Source organism: Choloepus didactylus, chromosome 7 (genome assembly GCF_015220235.1).
Source record: "Choloepus didactylus isolate mChoDid1 chromosome 7, mChoDid1.pri, whole genome shotgun sequence".
Classification (NCBI taxonomy): Eukaryota; Metazoa; Chordata; class Mammalia; order Pilosa; family Megalonychidae; genus Choloepus; species Choloepus didactylus.
Genome location: NC_051313.1, coordinates 64,392,920 through 64,406,324, shown reverse-complemented (window position 1 = coordinate 64,406,324; position 13,405 = coordinate 64,392,920). Strand labels below are relative to the sequence as shown.

At 35.2% G+C, this 13,405-nt stretch overlaps 1 non-coding gene across 1 annotated transcript; it reads left to right on the top strand.

The window, feature by feature from the left end:
- Positions 1-6,147: 6,147 nt before the first annotated feature.
- On the top strand, positions 6,148-6,337 carry LOC119541035. The gene has a single exon (XR_005218170.1). It is a non-coding gene; the product is annotated as a U2 spliceosomal RNA (small nuclear RNA).
- Positions 6,338-13,405: the final 7,068 nt, after the last annotated feature.

Here is a 13,405-nt window from a genome sequence, read left to right as displayed (position 1 = left end):
TACATTGGACTACTTCCATCATGGAAGGGGCAGTGATTTGTTCTTACTGGAATAGACACATACTCCAGATATGGGTTTGCTTTCTCTGTACAAAATGCTTCTGCCAAAACTACCATCTGTGGACTCATGAAATACCTTATCCACCATCATGGTTTTCCACACAGCATTGCTTCTGACAAAGGAACCCACTTCACAGCAAATGAAGTGAGGGAATGGATACATGCTCGTGGAATTCTTTGGTCTTACCATGTTCCCCATCATCCAATGTAACCAGGTTGATAGAATGGTGGAATGGCCTGTTGAAGACTCAATTATGGTGCCAACTAGGTGGCAATAACTTGCAGGGCTTGGGTAGTGTTCACCAGGAGGCTGTGTATGCCCTGAATCAGCATCCATTCTATGGTGCTGCTTCTCCCATAGCCAGTATTCACGGGTCCAGGAATCAAGGGGTGGAAACAAGTGACACAACTCACTATCACTCCTAGTGATCCACTAGGAAAATTTTTGCTCCCTGTCCCTGCAAGCTTAAGCTCTGCTGCTCTACAAGACTTAGTTCCAAAAGGAGGAGTGCTTCCACCAGGAAACACAACAATAATTCCATTGAGCTGGGAGTTAAGACTGCCACCTGACCACTTTGGGCTTCTTATGCCTCTGAATCAACAGGAAAGGAAGGGGATTACTGTACTGGCTGCAGTGCTTGATGCCGACTATCAAGGGGAAATAGCACTGCAACTACACGATGGAGGTAAAGAAGAGTTTTCCTAGAATACAGGAGATCCCCTAGGACATCTCTTAGTACTACTATGCCCTGTGATTAAAGTCAATGGAAAACTGCAGCACCCCAATCAAGGAGGGACTACCAATGGCCAAGAAACTTCAGGAATGAAGGTTTGGTTCACCCCACCAGGCAAAGAACCACGGCCAGCTGAAGTGCTTGCTGAGGGTAAAGGGAACATGGCATGGGTAGTGGAAGAAGGTAGTGATAAATATGAACTATGACCATGTGAGCAGTTACAGAAATAAGGACTATGATGGCATGAATATTTCCTCATTTTTTATGAATATGTTTGTATTTGTAAAGCAAATATCTTTGTTTTCTTCTCTGCTTATCCCCTTATCATATGACATAAGCTATATTGTTCATTTTGGAGTAAATAAGTTAAAGGAAATCAATTTTAAGAGTTAATGTCACCCAAGGACTTGCATCCTATTCTGGAGAGATTTAGTGCATTTTTGGTTGTATACAGGACAGCGGAGTATTGTTAGGCAAATATATGTCTGTTATTGTTCTCTGCTTAGAGATAAACATGGTTTAAGGTGATGTGTATAACTGCCAAGTTGACAAGAGGTGGACTGTGATCGTTAAGTTCATGTGTCAACTTGGCCAGGTGATGGTGCCCAGGTGTTTGGTTAAGCAAGCACTGGCTTAACCATTACTGCAAAGACATTTGTAATTGGTTAATAAACTAGAAGTCTGGTTTATTAAATCATCAATTGGCTGCAGCATGACTGATTACATCAGTGAAGGATGTATCTTCCACAATGAGAGAATTCAATCAGCTGGATTTAATCCAATCAGTTGAAGACTTTTAAGTGAGACAGATAGATGACCTTCACTTCTTCTTTGACTAGCCAGCAAAGCATTTCCTGAGGAGTTCATCAGACACCTTCATCGGTGTTGCCAGTTTGCTGCCTAAGGAGTTCATCTTAGTTGCCAGTTCGTTGCCTGAGGAGTTGATCGAATACTGTCATTGGAGTTGCCGGTTTGCTGCCTGCCCTATGGAATTTGGAGTCATACATCACAACAGTTGTGTGAGACATTTTTATAAAATCTTATATTTAGATATCTCTTGTTGATTCTGTTTCCCTAGAGAACACTAATAAACTATCTTTCTTCAACTCTAATATGTCATCAATTTAATTCGTTTTCTGAGAAAATGGAAAGAATATTACATTAAATGACCACATGGATTATAAGGTGCATCCTTATTTCAGAATTGCTAAAATGTGAAAAAGAGAGATTTTTGGAAACCCCCCCCAAAAAAAAGGATATTAATTCAGTGCCTAGCATTGTGCTACATGTTGTGTGGTTATAAGAAATATAACTAAGATGTGAACAGTGAATCAATTAGAAAAACAAAGACTCATCTGACTGTTATACTAAAAATTTGGCTAAACCATTTCAGGCCTCAGAGAATGGATGTTCTACAGGTTATATCATTGAAACTCTGTGACTAAAGAAGAAAATGAAAAGAATTGAGTGAGAGACTGGAAAAACAAGAGATAAAAAAGAGATTTGCACACACACACAAAAGTAAATCTAGATAGACTAACTTGTTTACATGTTCCTTGCTATAAGTATGTTTGTATTTGTCTGTAAAGCAAATATCTTTGTTTTCTTCTCTGTCTTATCCCCTTATCATATGACATAAGCTATATTGTTCATTTTGGAGGAAATAACTTAAAGGAAATCAATTTTAAGAGTTAATGTCACCCGAGTCACATGGTAAGTGTCATAAAACAGTCTGTAACATAATCTTGTTCTCACACAACCATTAAGGCATAGAAAATAAGATTTAAAGTATATATTGAATAATAAATATTCATCATACACACACACATGCATTCACACACACTATTTGTGAAAACTGCTTAATTTTCATAGGTTTCTAATGGTTCATAAAAACTGCATGTCTACATATGTTCCCTTGGGATTGATCCATCTGGGAAACTCACATATGTTCTCGGGTTACTGTATTTCAGCTGTAGACTAAAGTATTTCATTTTCTCTATAACCTATGTTTTAAAGTTGTAATTGCTCAACCATTTAGCATATTGCCTAATGGTTTTGAAAATATACTTGGTGAAGCAGCCAGGTGCACAGAGGTTAGGAACAATGATGCTGCCAAATTTACTCCATTTAAACTTTAAAATAAGAAAAGGCCATGAAATTTCAATGTTTGGTATTACAAGCCTTTGAATTTTTCTAGTTTAGTCCAATAGAACCAGATGAACTGGCAGAACCTCTGGAAGTGAGGTCTGGGCTTTGGTATTTGTAAAGAGCTGCCTCGCTGACTCAAAAGTACAGCAGGATGGAGAACATCAGATGCATCTCAATCTTCTTCCCTGTGCAGAAATTCCTTCCATGACAGCCTTGAAAAATGACTGATTGTTGTTTTGTTGCTGCTATTGAAGTATTATTTTTTTAGTCAGCTTTATTGAGGTATAATTTACACAAAATGAAAATTACCAATTTAGGTATACTGTTCGAAGAGTTTTGGCAAATGAATCCAGTCATGTACCCACCACCAAAATCATGATAGAGAATATTTTATAATCCCCAAAAGTTCCCTTGTGGAAGAAATGTTTATTTGGTGCCAGATCCATATTGTCTGTAGCACATTAAATAATTTAACTTGTATGGTCAATTTAGTCAAACACCATAATTAATGGAACTTTGAATAGGAAGTGAGATCTGGTAGGTTTATACAGATTAGTATGAAATCCTAATACATCCCTAAGTAATTTGGGCAGAGAATAAAAATGTATTTGCAAATCCTCCTTCAGGGACTGGAAGAAAATGTGGAAATATTAAACTCCACCTGGGGAATTCCTGATATTCTCACAGGCATTAAGGACTACCAAGTCAGTAGGCCAAACCCTCGGTCTTGGGGCTGTCCCTTATGAAGCTTGTTACTACAGAGGAGAGGCTAAGCCTTCTTATAATTGTGTCTAAGAGTCTCCTCCAGAGAACCTCTTTTGTTGCTCAAATGTGGTCTGTCTCTCTAAGCCCACTTGCAAGTGAACTCACTGCCCTCCTCCTTATGTGGGACATGACTCCCAGGGGTGTAAACCTCCCTGGCAACATGGGACATGACTCCCAGGGATGAGCCAGGACCCTGAATCATGGGATTGAAAAAGTCTTCTTGACCAAAAGGGTGAAGAGAAATGAGAGTTTTCAAATGGAGTCAAGAGGTCACTCTGGAGGTTATTCTTATGTGATACATAGATATTCCTTTTTAGTTATTAGTGTATTAGAATAACTAGAATGAAATACTTGAAACTGTTGAACTGAAACTCAGTAACCTTGATTCTTGAAGATGATTGTATAACTATGTAGCTTATACAGTGGTACTGCATGACTGTGAAAACCCTGTGGCTCACACTCCCTTTATCCAGTATATGAAGAGATGAGTTGAAAAATGGAAACAAAAATTAAATGAATAATAGCGGGGATGGGATGCTTTGGGCATTCTTCTTTATTTGTATTTTTAGGAGTAATGAAAAGGTTCAAAAATTGATTTTGGTGATGAATGCACAACCATATGAGGGCACTGTGAAAAACTGATTATACACTGTGGATGATTGTAGGATATGTGAATATATCTCAATAAAACTGAATTGGAAAAAAAAAAATCCCTTGTGCCCTTTTCCAATCAATCTTCTATAGTCCCTTTGGGTTCCTAGCAAACACTGATACAGTTTCAGTCATTATAGTTTTAACTTTTCACATAAATGGAATCATGCAGTATGCATGTTTTTGTGTCTGACTTCCTTCATTTAGCAAAATGCTTTTGGGATTTATCCAAATTGTCTCAGTATCAGTAGTTTGTTCTTCTCTTAGTGTTGAGTATAATTCAATTGTATGGATACACTTTATTTATATATTTACCAGTTGATGGATATTTGGGTTGTCTCTAATTTTGCAGGATATAATGAATAAAGTAGCTCTGAACATGTGGGTAAAAGTCTTTGGATGGTCATTTTCAGTTATCTTGGGAATTATCTAGAGATGGGATTGCTGGGTTGTATGGTAGGAGCATGTTTAACTTTATAAGAAACTGCTAAACTGTTTTCCAAAGTGGCTGTATCATTTTGCATTCCTGCTAGCAAGTTGAGGGTTCCAATTAACCTCACATCCACACCAGCAGTTGATATTGTCAGTTTTTTCAATTTTAGCTCTTCTAGTGTTTATCTGTTGTGGTTTTAATTTGCATCTCCTTGATGACTAATAATGTTGTGCATATTTTCATGTTATCTATCATTCATCTATCTTCTTTGATGAAGTGTCTGTTCAAACCTTTTGCCCACCTTTAAAATTAGATTCTCATCTTATTATTGAATTGTAGGTTTTTTTTTAATGTATTTAAGATCCAGTACTTTATTAGATATATAATTTACAAATATTTTCTCCCAGTCTGTAAGTTGTGAATCTGGTATTGTAAATCCTCCATGTTCTTCTTTTTTAAATTTGTTTAGAATATTTTTGATCAGACAGATAGATAGATATAGATAGATGATAGATTGATAAATAGATGATAGAGACATGATAGATAGATAGATAGATAGATAGATAGATAGATAGATAGATGATAGATGATAGAGACACGATAGACGGATGATAGAATGATATAAGGAATACAGTGAAATGCCAAAAGTTGGTAAATCTGGGTGTCTGAGTGGGAAATGTTAGAGTTCTAAGTATTGTTTTTGTATAATTTTTGAAACTTTCCTAGAAATTTGAAGCTATTTAAAAACAAAAAGTTAAAAACATGTGTGGGGTTCAGCAAACATTTTGCCTCAACTCCCTGTTCCCCTCCCCTCAGCCCCTGGTGACCTATACTCTCCTTTCTGTCTTTGATTAACCACTTCTGTAATTGCAGAGTGAGTGGTATTTCAAATTCAGGCTTCTATGACTACATACCTTGCCCCTAAATGTCTACTTCTCAATATATTGTGCTCTCTTTTTCATTTTATGAATTTAAAAAATGTTTTTTAAAATGCAGTCAATTATCTGATCCTCTATTTGGAAGCCTTAGAGTATTTTTCTGTGAAGTACCTGAAAGAAAGTATTGGTAGGAGGAGGGAAAGGTATAGGTGGGGTTATTCAAACACTGAGTTACTTGCAGCCAGGGAGTGAGGGGAGACTTTATATTCAAGAAGCCAAGTATTGAAATCCAAGATCCCAACTTCTCATTATACGCTTTTAGGATTGTATTGTTAGAAAGCTCTTACTATGTGATTCTGGTACCATTAGTTGTTTTGGAAGACTGTGAAAACCAAATATGCTCAGAAACATGGTTTATGTGGCCATGAATGTAATAGGGAAATATCAGTGAGGCCTGGCAGGATGGCGGCTTACAGGTTGTCACTTCCCTGCTTTTTGGCTAAGAACAAATTTATATCTGTTCTTATCAGTTTAATATCTGACATATTCTCTACCTGAGGTCAGCATACTAAATTGGTTTTTGGATTGGGGAGGTGGAAAGGGGGCTTGTTCCATCCATTCCATGCCTCATTTTGGCATGGCTGTACTTCCAGGAATGGTGCACTTCTCTTCTAGGATTATTCTTATAAAAGAGAGACTAAGTTGCTATAGTGCTTTCTCTTTTGTGAGCATTTATTCCTGTATGGCTTTGCTTATTAGAGGCCTTAAATATAAGGTAGGCTTTTAAGTATAGACTAAGCTATTTTTATCCAGTTCCTGTTTTTATGATGTATTGTTTTAAACAATTTTTTTTTTTATTATAGAAGTAGTGGTTTTCAAACAATCATGCATAAAATACAGATTCCCATACACCATTCCACCACCAACAGCATTGGTGTGGAACATTTGTTACAACTGATGATAGCACTTTTTTGTAATTGTACTAATTTTTTTAAAAGCAGTAGTTACCTTTGTTACTTTGTTTGATGAAAGATTATTAAAATAGTTCTTTTAGCTATCATCCATAGTTTACGTTAGCCGTATTTTTTCCATATACCACCCAATTATTAACACCCCTTGTATTAGTGATGCACATTTCTTATGATTCATGAAAGAACATTCTAATGCTTATACTATAAACTATAGTCCATCATCTAAAATAGGGTTCACTGTGTTATACAGGTCTATGTTTCATCTTTTAATTTTTATTCTCATAAAATTTACTACCTAAGGTTTCCCCTTTTAACCACATTCGTCTATGTAATTCAGTGCTGTTAATTACACTCACAATAATGTGCTACCATTACCACCATCCATTTCCAAAACTATGTATAGAAATTCTGTATAAATTAAGTATATATTCCCCATTCTCTATCCCAAATCTATCCCCTGGTAACCTATATTCTAGCTTCTAATTCTAGGATTTTGCTTATCATAATTAGTTCATATCAGTGAAAGCATATAGAATTTGTCCTTTTGTGTATGGCTTATTTCACTCAGCATTATGTCTTCAAGATTCATCCATGTTGTCACATGCATTAGGACTTCATTCCTTTTTACAGCTGAATAATATTCCATTGTATGTATGTACTACATTTAGTTTATCCACTCCTCAGTTGACGGAAACTTGTTTGCTTCCAACCTTTAGCAACTATGAACAATGCCACTATGAACATCAGTGTGAAAATATCTGTTTGAGTCCCTGCTTTCAATTTTTCTGGGTATACACCTAGTAGCAGGATTACCGGGTCATATTGTAATACTGTATTTAGCTTCCTGAGGAACTGTCAAACTGTCTTCCACAGAATCTGCACCATTCCACATTCCCATTAGCAATGAATGAGTGTTCTCATTTCTCCACATTCTCTTCAACACTTGTAGTGTTCTGCTTTTTTTCATAATAGCCATTCTAGTGAGTGTGAAATGATATTTCGTTGTGGTTTTGATTTGCATTTCCCTAATAGCTAGTGAAGTGCATCTTTTCATGTGCTTTTTAGCAATTTGTTTATCCTCATTGGAGAAATGTCTAGTCAAGTCTTTTACTCATTTTTTTAAATAGGATTGTTTGTCTTTTTTTGTTGAGTTGTAGGATTTCTTCACATATTTGGTATATTAAACCCTTATCAGATACGTGGTTTCCAAATATTTTCTCCCATTGAGTAGGTTGCCTTTTCACTTTTATGATGTATTGATTTCCAGCCTCACTCCATTATGGTCAGAAAAGATGCTCTGCATAATTTCAATTTTTTAAAATTTATTGAGACTTCTTTTGTGACCCAGCATATCATCTATGCTAGAAAATGATCCATGTACAATTGAAAAGAATGTATATCCTACTGTTTTAGGGTACAACATTCTGTATATGTCTGTTAGATCTAGTTCTTTTATCATATTATTCAAGTTCTCTGTTTTCTTTTTGATCTTCTAGATGTTCTGTTGATGAGAATGATGTAATGAAGTCTCCAACTATTATTGTGGAGATTTCCATTTCTCCTTTCAGTTTTCGCAGTGTTTGCACCATACATTTTGAGGCACCATGGTTAGGTGCATAAATATTTATGATTGTTATTTCTTCTTGGTGGATTGCCCCTTTTATTAATATATAGTGCCATTCTTTGTCTCTTATAACAGCTTTTTTACTTGAAGCCTGTTTTCTCATATATATATATAGCTACCCCAGCTTTTTTTATTGTTGTTGTTGCTATTTGCATGGAATCTTTTTCCAAACTTTCACTTCTAACCTATTTGTGTCTATTGTCTTTTGTAAAGAACATATAGCTGAATCATGCTTTTTTATCCATTATGCCAATCTGTGTCCTTTAATCAGGGAGTTTAATCCATTAACATTCTATGTTATTACTATAACAGCAGTACTTACTTCAGCCATTTTGTCCTTTGGTTTTTTTTTTTTTTTTTTTTTTGTATTTTACACTTTTCATATTGGGTGCTGTGTTGCTTTTTCTTTTTCTTTTTCTTTTTCTTTTTTTTTTTTTGTTTGTTTTTTTAATCTTCATTTTATTGAGATATATTCACATACCACGCAGTCATACAAAACAAATCGTACATTCGATTGTTCACAGTACCATTACATAGTTGTACATTCATCACCTAAATCAATCCCTGACACCTTCATTAGCACACACACAAAAATAACAAGAATAATAATTAAAGTGAAAAAGAGCAATTGAAGTAAAAAAGAACACTGGGTACCTTTGTCTGTTTGTTTGTTTGTTTCCTTCCCCTATTTTTCTACTCATCCATCCATAAACTAGACAAAGGGGAGTGTGGTCCTTATGGCTTTCCCAATCCCATTGTCACCCCTCATAAGCTACATTATTATACAATTGTCTTTGAGATTCATGGGTTCTGGGTTGTAGTTTGATAGTTTCAGGTATCCACCACCAGCTACCCCAATTCTTTAGAACCTAAAAAGGGTTGTCTAAAGTGTGCATAAGAGTGCCCACCAGAGTGACCTCTCAGCTCCTTTTGGAATCTCTCTGCCACTGAAGCTTATTTCATTTCCTTTCACATCCCCCTTTTGGTCAAGAAGATGTTCTCCGTCCCACGATGCCAGGTCTACATTCCTCCCTGGGAGTCACATTCCATGTTGCCAGGGAGATTCACTCCCCTGAGTGTCTGATTCCACGTAGGGGGGAGGGCAGTAATTTCACCTTTCAAGTTGGCTTAGCTAGAGAGAGAGGGCCACATCTGAGCAACAAAGAGGCATTTGGGAGGAGGCTCTTAGGCACAATTATAGGGAGGCCTAGCCTCTCCTTTGCAGCAACTGTCTTCCCAAGGGTAAAACCTATGTAGAGGGCTCAACCCATCAAACCACCAGTCCCCTATGTCTGTGGTCATGGTTTTTATATGTCATTTCTTTTTTTATGCCCCACTTTTCCTTTATTGCAACCTTCTTTTCTATATAATTGATCTTTTGTGATGTATTTGACTGATCCCTTTCTAATTTCTGTTTCTGTGTATTTTTTAAATACTTTGTGATTACTTTGGGGTTTATATTACACAACCTACATCTAAAACCTACTAATTTGGAAAGATATTAGCTTCAATAGCATATACTTTCACTGCTCCCATATTCCCCTGTTTCCTCTCTTTATATTGTTTTTGTCCGTCTTGACTGCATTATATTTTACATGTCCATTATCAGGAAGTATACCTTTTTCTTGTTCAATTGTATTCTAACTCTTATAGTGATTAAAGACTAGAGTTGTATGTTGAGGATACAGTACTGTTGGGTTTTGCATTTACCCTTCTGGTTACCCTTACTATAATCTTCATTTCTTCATACTACTCAAAGCTACTCTCTCCTATCTTTTCCTTTCAATCTGCATAACTCCCTTTAATAATTCTTGTAGGGCAGGTATCCTGTTGATGAACTTTTTCAGTTTCTGTTTATCTGTGAATATTTTAAACTTTCCCTTATTTTTGAAAGACAATGTTGTTTGATAAAGAATTTTGGTCTGGCAGTTTTTCTTTCTGTACTTTAATGTATGATACCACCGCCTTCTTGCCTCCATGGTTTCTGATTGAAATCAGCACTTAGTCTTATTGAGGTTCCCTTGTATGTGACAAATTTCTTTTCTCTTGCTATTTTCAGAATTTTCTCTTTATCTTTGGTGTTTGACATTCAGAGTAGGTCTATTAGGATTTCTTCTGTTTGGTACGTTGTGCTTCTTGAACTTGTAACTTATGTCTTTCATAAGAGTTGGGAAATTTTTGGCCATTAGTTCCTCAAATATTCTTTCTGCCCCTTTTCCCTTCTTTTCTCCTTCTGGAATACCCATGATGCATATGTTTGTGCATTCATGCTGTCACTCAATTTCTTGAGACACTGCTCAATTTTTTTTTCTATTCTTTTCTCTATCTGTTCTACTGACTGTATGATTTTAATTGTCTTGTATTCTAGTTCACTGATTCTTTCTTGTGCCTGTTCAAATCTGATGTTGTATGCCTCTAGTGTATTTTTAATTTCTACTATTGTGTCTTCATCCCCATAATTTCAGTTATGTTTCTTTTTATACTTTCAGATTCTTTATGCTCACCCATTGTCTTCTTAATATCCTATATCTACTACAAGCTGTTAATAATAGGGTAGTATATGGAAAAAATACACCTAATGTAAACTGTGAATAATAGTTAATAGAACCATTTTAATAATCTTTCATCAATTGTAACAAAGGTAACTACAGTTAAAAAAAAGTACAAAAAAAAGTACTAACATCAACTGTAACAAATGGTCCAAACCAATGCAAGAGTTGGTGAGGAGGTGTATGGGAATCCTATATTTTATGCATGATTATTTTGTAAACCCACAACTTCTCTAATAAAAAAATTTTAAAAAAATTATGGAACTGTTTAAATACATAAAAACACTTACTCATGAAATAGCTCTAAATTTTAGAGACTTCTTCCTATTCTGAGTCAGAATCACAAGAAAATGCTTTAAAAATTTGAAGATAATCATCATGGCTTATCAAAACCTGTCTTATTCCTGGGCTAAAAGATCATCCACTCCTCATCTGTCTCTGCTCCCAAACTCATCATCATCTTTTTCTAGGTACTCCTCTGGTATCTTCCTGGTTACTGACAGTGGACTTAAAATGAGGTTCCCGACATTGAACATAATGTACAAGTGTCTTCTGTTTAATCCAAGCAGAATAGGAATGTCTTCTTCCATATTCTGGACATTAGTTACACAAAAATGTAATTTAGGATTTCATTTTTTTTTTGCAAATTTGTTTTATCATGAATCACATTTCACTTGAAATTAGCTAAAACCCCTTACCTCTTTCACATATGTAGATTTTTAGTCATTTGTCTTGTATCCTGTATTTGTGCTTTTGAAGTTAATTTAATCCTATTACATTTTATCCTCTTCAATAGACCCATTTCTGTTTCTATTGAGACCAATTTGTTCTCCAAGCACTGCAGCCAATATTGGTTCCTATTATTTGTGATTCCTCAGGCTTCAAGTACCATTGATGGATCAGCAGGTTGCCGTATTGTCTCAGTATTTATTAACATATAAGAGCTCTGAGGTCAAAGACTGCTCTTTCTATTTTTAGTTTTCAATCCCCAGTGCTATGAGACTGCCAGGCACGTAGTATGTGCTTAATAAGTGTTCATTGTTTGTTTATTAGTCCTGAAGAAGTGAGACATTCAAAGGAGGGGGAAAATAATTTAGAGCAGCTAAATGTTTCCTCTTTTTGTGTTTGTTTATCTGGGCTACAATTCCCTTATATCAATGTTAATTCTGCCCTTTCCAATCTGATTGGCATTTCTTCTCAACAAGGTAGACGGAAGCAAAATAAAAGTTGAGACATTTCACTTTCTTTCTGTCATTCATGCCATTTCATGCTGTTCAACCAAATCAATGAAACAATGTCTTACTTTGTCTTCTTACTCCAAGTACAACTTTATAAAGACTTTTGGTTGTAATAAACAATATCTGCAAAACTCAACTCCTTCCAGTGTTTGGCTTTATTTTCAGTTGTGATAGATTAAAGATGACCGTGAATTCTTTGTCAATCTAACCACCATGAGATGGGATCTCCTTCTCAGCTCCCTTGAAACTGGGCTGGATCATGGGGACAAGGTTGCCATAGAGATGGTAAACCAAAATAACAGGAGACAGCTCAGATCTCTGAGAATCGTATGGAACAGATTCACAAGTCTTTGAACCTTTGGACTTTTACTTTATAGTGAAATAAACTTCCATTTGTTTAAGATACTATTATTTTGAGTCCCTGTTCCATGTAGCTGAACCTAATCCTGCTGAATAGAACCTCTTCATTCTGTTAGAACAGAGAACTTAGATCCAGAGCAGTAATTTCTAAGTAAATTTCTTAATTTTAAACATTATTGTAGTTTTTCATTTTACATTTATTATTCAAAAACTGAGAGGTGATGGAAATGTGATGCAGAGCTGACTAGATAATGACCTGAAAGTTATGCTTCTGGAACACATGATTTGAGGCCAACTGGAAGAGTTCTGTGGGATTCCTAATTTTCTTATGAGAGGATTATGATATTTATGTCTTATTTTCTTTTACCCTTTCCCTGGAAATCATTAAATCATATGTCGATCACCAAAGATAATAGCACAAGAATATAGTCTTACATTTTCCTCTAATTTTTTCTTATATGTTAGTTAGCTGTTTCTCTAATAATATAGTAATTACCATGAGGAGAGAGAACATATCTCATGTTTTTCATAATATTCATAGTGTTGCGAACCATGCAAAACACACCACAGATAAATAATAAAACTGAATTATGTTCAAATGTCTGATATAGAGTCATTGGAAATATTGTCATTAACTTGGCTTATGTTTCCTTTAATATCTCCTTATAATGTGCAATCATTTTTGTTTAAAACCTATGTGTCATTTGGGGAGATCCTTTTTAAAGAGCAACATAAATTTATTATCCACTTCAATATCTTTTTGTGATTCTTATTATCATTTTTCCCTTTAGAATTGTGAATATTTGTAAATGGTTGTGTACAAGGAAGTTCTAATATGTGGATTAAAAATGATATTACTTTGAAAAAGGAATTGCATTTATCTAAGAATTTTTAAATTCTTATATAAAGTTTTACAATTTTTAAGCTCTAAGCAATATTAGTAACCATTTGACTAACCTCTATGTAATACGGTTAAGGAAATAGAAGCTCAGTAT